At 39.6% G+C, this 6,108-nt stretch overlaps 1 long non-coding RNA gene across 2 annotated transcripts; it reads left to right on the forward strand.

The window, feature by feature from the left end:
* The first annotated feature begins 1,737 nt into the window (after window positions 1-1,737).
* On the forward strand, window positions 1,738-5,720 carry LOC120020411. Of its 2 annotated transcripts, XR_005472438.1 has the most exons (4): window positions 1,738-1,903; window positions 3,249-3,428; window positions 3,765-3,831; window positions 4,861-5,720. It is a non-coding gene; the product is annotated as an uncharacterized LOC120020411 (long non-coding RNA). The 2 variants fall into 2 exon arrangements; XR_005472437.1 differs by lacking the exon at window positions 1,738-1,903 and having other exon boundaries at window positions 2,708-3,428.
* Window positions 5,721-6,108: the final 388 nt, after the last annotated feature.

The following is a 6,108-nucleotide window of genomic DNA, read 5'->3' on the forward strand; positions in this document are numbered from 1 at the left end:
CCATATAAACAAAGTAAAAAAGAAACAACAATATTTCCTCCAGAGGAGCTATAAATCAATCAATTCAAACCAGAATATTAGCATTTTGTCTTGTTATTCTATGGGCTAGCCTAGCTTAGCCGCAAACCCATTCATCTCTATGTCAAGATCGCTGACAGTTTTCACTCGATCAATGTCAACATTTAAACCTTACAATTTCAACATAAAAGGGTTAGTATCACTCAGATAACCATTTCGACTAACATTTTTATAGATAAAGTGCTTGTGTATAATACACTCAACAAAAATATAAATGCAACATGTAAGTGTTGGTCCCAAGTTTCATGAGCTGAAATAAAAGATCCCAGAAATGTTCCATATGCACAAAAAGCTTATTTCTCTCAAATTCGGTGCACAAATTTGTTCACATCTGTGTTAGTGAGCATTTTCCCTTTGCCAACATAATCTATCCACCTAACTGGTGTGGCATATCAATAAGCTGATTATTAATCATGATCATTACACAGGTGCACCTTGTGCTGGTAAAAGGCCACTAAAATGTGCAGTTTTTCAGACAACACAATGCCACAGATATCTCAGGTTTTGAGGGAGTGTGCAATTGGCATGCTGACTGCAGGGATGTCCACCAGATCTGTTGCCAGAGAATTGAATGTTCATTTCTCTACCATAAGCTGCCTCCAACGTTGTTTTAGAGAATTTGGTAGTGCGTCCAACCGGCCTCACAACCACAGACCATGTGTAACCACCCCAGCCGAGGACCTCCACATCCGTCTTCACCTGCGGGACCGTCTGAGAAGGCTGATGAAAAACTGTGGACTTGCGCAACCAAATAATTTCTTTACGAAAACGTCTTAGCTCGTCGTCCTTACCAGGGTCTTAACCTGACTGCAGTTCGGCGTCGTAACCGACTTCAGTGGGCAAATGCTCCCCTTCGATGGCCACTGGCACACTGGAGAAGTGTGCTCTTCACGGATTAATCCCAGTTTCAACTGTACCGGGCAATGGCAGACAGTGTGGGAACATCCCGTCCACCCCCATCCCATGCAAGTCTATTTCTGTGGGCACAAACACTGTTCATGACACAAACTGTTTACACCCCTCTTGTTGATGGAGAGAATTTTGCAGGTTTAAAGCTTATTTCCTACAATTCTACACATTTTGTCATGGGGTGCAAAGAAAATGTTGCCGTTTTAAAGCAAATTTTCTTGCAATTCTATACATTTTGCCATGTCTAATGTGTATTCATGTGATATTTGAGTGACTAAAAAATGACAACAATATCTATGGTCTAAAAAATCTAAATAAAAAAACTGTAGCTGACATGAGCTAATTGATCTGGACATTTCTGAAAAGTTATACATCTCTCTCTAAGGTATGCAATGACTAACATAACAAGAGGAATTGATGATGCATTTGACCCAATTTCAAAATTGCACCTTGTACATTCTACTATTAAAACTTTCAAGAGTAAATTTAAAGCCGGACTGAGTTCCTGCCGAACCGCGCGCTCCCCCTTGTGGGTGTAACCCACTATTTGACACAACAATATCTAAACCATGTTTACATTACCTTATGGGCAGCCACAACTATACTGTATGAAAATAAACATTCATACTTAAGATAGGTTTCTGAGCTTTTTCAAAACTTGTACGTCACAAATTATAAACCTACAATTGTTATTTGTAGATCAGTCAGTCAGTCACAATTTACCCATGATACATTGTGGTTTTGATCCTCTTGAACACCGCCATGGACTACTATAGCTACATCGCAAAATAACATCAGTTTTTTCGGAAGCGAGACAGTAGATGATGGTTGGAAGAGCCAGTTAAATGGCATCCTTTGCGAGGACAAGAGCAAGATGTATGTCAGAAGGAAAAGTGCAGTATTATCACAAGGAAAGGTGTACTTGGAATACGGGGGAGGATTAGAGGGGAAAAGAGAGGACGATGAGGTCTAAGAGAGAGAAGGAGGAAAAGGGTGTTTGAGTCAGTTAGAAATGGCGGGCGGAAAAAAAGGAGATGGTTTGTTTGTTTAAAGAAGAATGGTAGAAAGTGTAAGCAGTGTGAGCTGTACGCCGGATAGAAGACAGGAGGAGAAATGGAAGTGAATGAGGGCGAAGTATCGGAGGTGGTAGGTGCGGTAAAGTAAGTCATCGGAGATCGATGTATACACCGAGGATCAGGATGAAGAAGAATCTGTGACAGTAGGAGTGAAGTTTATGGAGAAAGTGGACTCTTGCCTTTTGGCTGATCCATTTGTGGTTTCACAGTGGGTGGAAAAAGAGTTTGGTCATGTGGAATCGGTGAGGGTAACTCGAAGTGGTCTAGTGATAATTGTTTGTTTCTGTTGGGCAGAGGACGAATGCGCTTTTAGTAAAACGAATGGGGGTAAGTAAAGTGAAGTGTTTCGTTCTCAAGAAAAAGGCACCAATGAAAGCAGATCTAACTGGGCTAGGAGTAGATATAGACGTTGACCAGTTGAAGGCAAAGATTCCCGGTGTATGTGATGTTCGGCGTTTGATGCGACGCAGACAGGGTGGGGAAACAGAAGAGTCAGTGACTGTTCTTTTGAGTTTTGAAGTATATGTTATCCTGTAGGAGTGTATGTGCCGAATATGTTAAGATGTTACAGGTGTCAAGCTTGTGGGCATGTGGCAGCAGTGTGTAGGAGGGAGGGTCCAAGGTGTGAGAAATGTGCAGAAGGGCATGAGACAAAGGAATGTGTAGTATTGGGGAAAGTAGTGGAATGTGTTAATTGTAGGGGTGCCCATGGAGCTGGGGATCAGAAATGTCCCGTGCGAGAGAAGCAGGTTGAGGTTTCTAGAGTTAGAGTATAGCAGAAGTTGTCATATGCTGAGGCAGTGGAGAAAGTAGAGGAAGATGGGAGAAGTGGTGAGAGTAGTAGCGATATACCAGTACAGAGGGATAGGCCAAAAAGTTAAAGAAGTTTCAGTAAGATTGGATTTTTAGCATTTACAGCAATGGTTATTAATTGTACTGCAGGAATAGATCGGAAGTCTCAGAAAATTGTGGTTGCGGTGGCAGCTGCAGAGAGGCATTTGGGTGTGCAGGAGAGTTACAGGATGTGGTGACGTCCCATCCTTTTAGGGTGATGGCATGAGGTAGAAATAAATACATTTAATTAGTGGAATAGGGGGGTGTTAATTTTATTTTATATAATTTTGAAATGAGTGAATATAGTGTTAGATGGTAGGGTATTTATTTAGTACATTTTTCTATTTTAAGTAAAGTATAAGGTCTAGTAGGTGGCAGTAATGCAACAAATTGGATGCCAACCGTCGTTAAACCTCAGAAGAAGAAGATGAAAGACCTCCAATCGTCAACATGACTGGCTGCGTTTTGCTACAATCATCATTTAGTTTTCTAAGGACCCATAAAATAGAGGCAGTGGGAGAACCTTTTCAAGTAAGCTAGTTAGTTAACTTTACATATCACCAACTTGCTAACTTCATATTAGCTATCTTGATGTACTTTATTTATCGTTGTAACACCAAATGCATTTGTAGCTAGGTAGGTAACGTTAGCTAGCTAACAGCCATGGAAGAGGGTGAAAGGATTAGCTAGCACTTCCAGGTGTCAGAGAAGGGAGAGTAGGCTACTCGGGATAGGGAAGTCCCAGTCCCTAGCGAGAAAAACTGAGGACAGAGTGATATAGCAACGTAATATTTAGGGCTGTCTAACTTGAGTATAATGGAAAGGAAAAAATGCAGCCTGTTTCCTTGTGATGTTTTCTGTCTTCAGATACAGAGAGCTGTCAAAGCCTGTCCGCAGCTGAAGAGGTCCCAGTGAATGTCCCAAGAGAGTAAGGGTATGTCCTTGTATGCCATGGAGTATATACAGTTTTAAAAGTCACACAATGTATAAACCTATTACAACTGGAGCAGACCAACCCTGCTGGGTGTGCACGCTTCTGTTTTAGCCCAGCACTAAAACACCTGATTCAATATATCAAGCCTAATTCGTTAATAAGCCAGTGTACTAGTCTGCTCACCCAATCGATCAGGGATCAGTGGCTCGAGGTTGGCCACCACTGGTATTGGCTTTTTTTGGTTCACCGGAAATTGTTTTGGTAATAATAGCCTACTTGTTACTAAAATGTCTAACCTTTACATGTGCGTTAGCTTACTTATACACATTGAAATTATATGAAATTGTTGATTCTTTGAAGTTGTTTAAACTTGTTTTAATTGTTAACTATTATTCAAGATTAACTAGTGTTGATGTTGATTATTCACAGATCACATTCCTGCAATAAAGAGGGGAATCTCAAATTTGTCTGTTGTATTCTCAAATGAATATTACCTTTTTGTTCAGTCATAAGCTCTCCAATTAGTTTTATTTGATTCTTGCTATTTTTTTCAGGATATCAACCATGTGAACCCATTTTGCAGCTGATAATGGCATACAATGCCAGTGCAGCCATAGGCCTACAGCAGTGGTTCCCAACTCCAGTCCTTGAATACCCCCAACAGCACAATGTTTTGTTGTAGCCCCAGACAAACATACCTGATTCAACTCATTGAGGGCCTGATAATTAGTTGACACGTGTGTTTGTCTGGGGCTACACTAAAGCTGTACTGTTGGGGATACTCAAGGACTGGAGTTGGGAACCACTGGCATACAGTATAATGGCGTTTGCCTTTTGGGCATTTGCATTGCACCCCTTGACATTATGCATCTGAAGCATAGGATAGCTTAAATCACACACTGTTTACATATATCTTCTCAATTTAACAATGATACCAGCAGACAATGTATATGAAGCTAGTCATTATACTAGATTTTGTACATGCCATGCATTACATATTTTGTTTCAAATACAACCCTTGTAATCTAGGTGGTGAAATGTCTGGAAGCACGAGATGGGATCCTTAGCTTAAAACATACACACAACTACTACTACCACCAAGTCCAATGCCAGATACTTTTCTCCAAGAAGGTCTGAGTGGAACTGTGATAATGAAGATTGTTTGACTAAGACTACCACAACAATTACATTGTCTATGCTAAATGTGTTTAAATTGTTAAATAAAATAATTAGGCTATAAGAAATACTTTCTATTCAATGGGACTAGGCAAAGCAAAGATTACTATTTTAATTTCACCCATACAACAATGTAGCCTATTGTTAAAGTACATTGTTTACAATATCATAAACAGTATTTTACATGTTCCAAATTACATTTTATATATTCATACAGTTTAAGGGGGAAATTTAGTCATGACAAGGTGAAGGTGCTCTACTCAAATGGCACAACCGAATCATTCAGATTGACCAAAGCACATATAACAACCATCTTGTATAATTGAGAGAAGTCTCCTTTCATATTTGGAAAAGGACAAAGTAGAAGTAGAAATGGATGCTTCTGCAGCATTGCTCATCTTCACAGTGGGAATCCAGTCAGCATGGGTGTCTTAATAACAGAGGTCAGCTGAGGAACCTACAGTAGTACATAAACAAATGAAAAGCACACCTGATGTTAGAATATCACTTCTTCAGGTCACCTATACCATTAGGGCTCTTAATTGTTTGGTTGTATTTAATTCATTCTGGTGTTTTACTGCCATATAAAGATTGCATCTATTGTTGGGCTGGAACAAGCAATAGTCAACACAGCAGGTTGTTCTATCCTATTGAGGCCTTTTTCCTATGTTGTAATGTCCATACATTTTCACTCTTATGAATAAAGTTCTCAACAAATTTTCTTTGGGTTATTATATGAATATATGACAACCATTGGAGCTTTTTTGGAAAATAATGCCCTCCAGGCAATATGGATGTCATATTGTACAATTTGTGGCTCCACTTTTCATGGTCATGGCTAGAAGGGATCCAGTTTTTGTAAAAATTAACGTCATATTTGATATTTCGTAGCAGATTAGGATAATTAGTATACAGTTAGATAAAATACCCCCCCCCCAAAAAATATACTTTTGACAAAAGATGGATCCCTTTTAGCCAGGACCCCTTTTTCATAGGCCTTGATTACATGGTTGCATTCAAGACAAGGTCGTTTTTATTGGTCTGTTGTCAGTATCTGTAGGGTAGGCTACCATCGTATTAAAAAACATTCTGCTAATTTCT

The sequence above is a fragment of the Salvelinus namaycush genome, chromosome 25, assembly GCF_016432855.1.
Source record: "Salvelinus namaycush isolate Seneca chromosome 25, SaNama_1.0, whole genome shotgun sequence".
Taxonomy (NCBI): domain Eukaryota; kingdom Metazoa; phylum Chordata; class Actinopteri; order Salmoniformes; family Salmonidae; genus Salvelinus; species Salvelinus namaycush.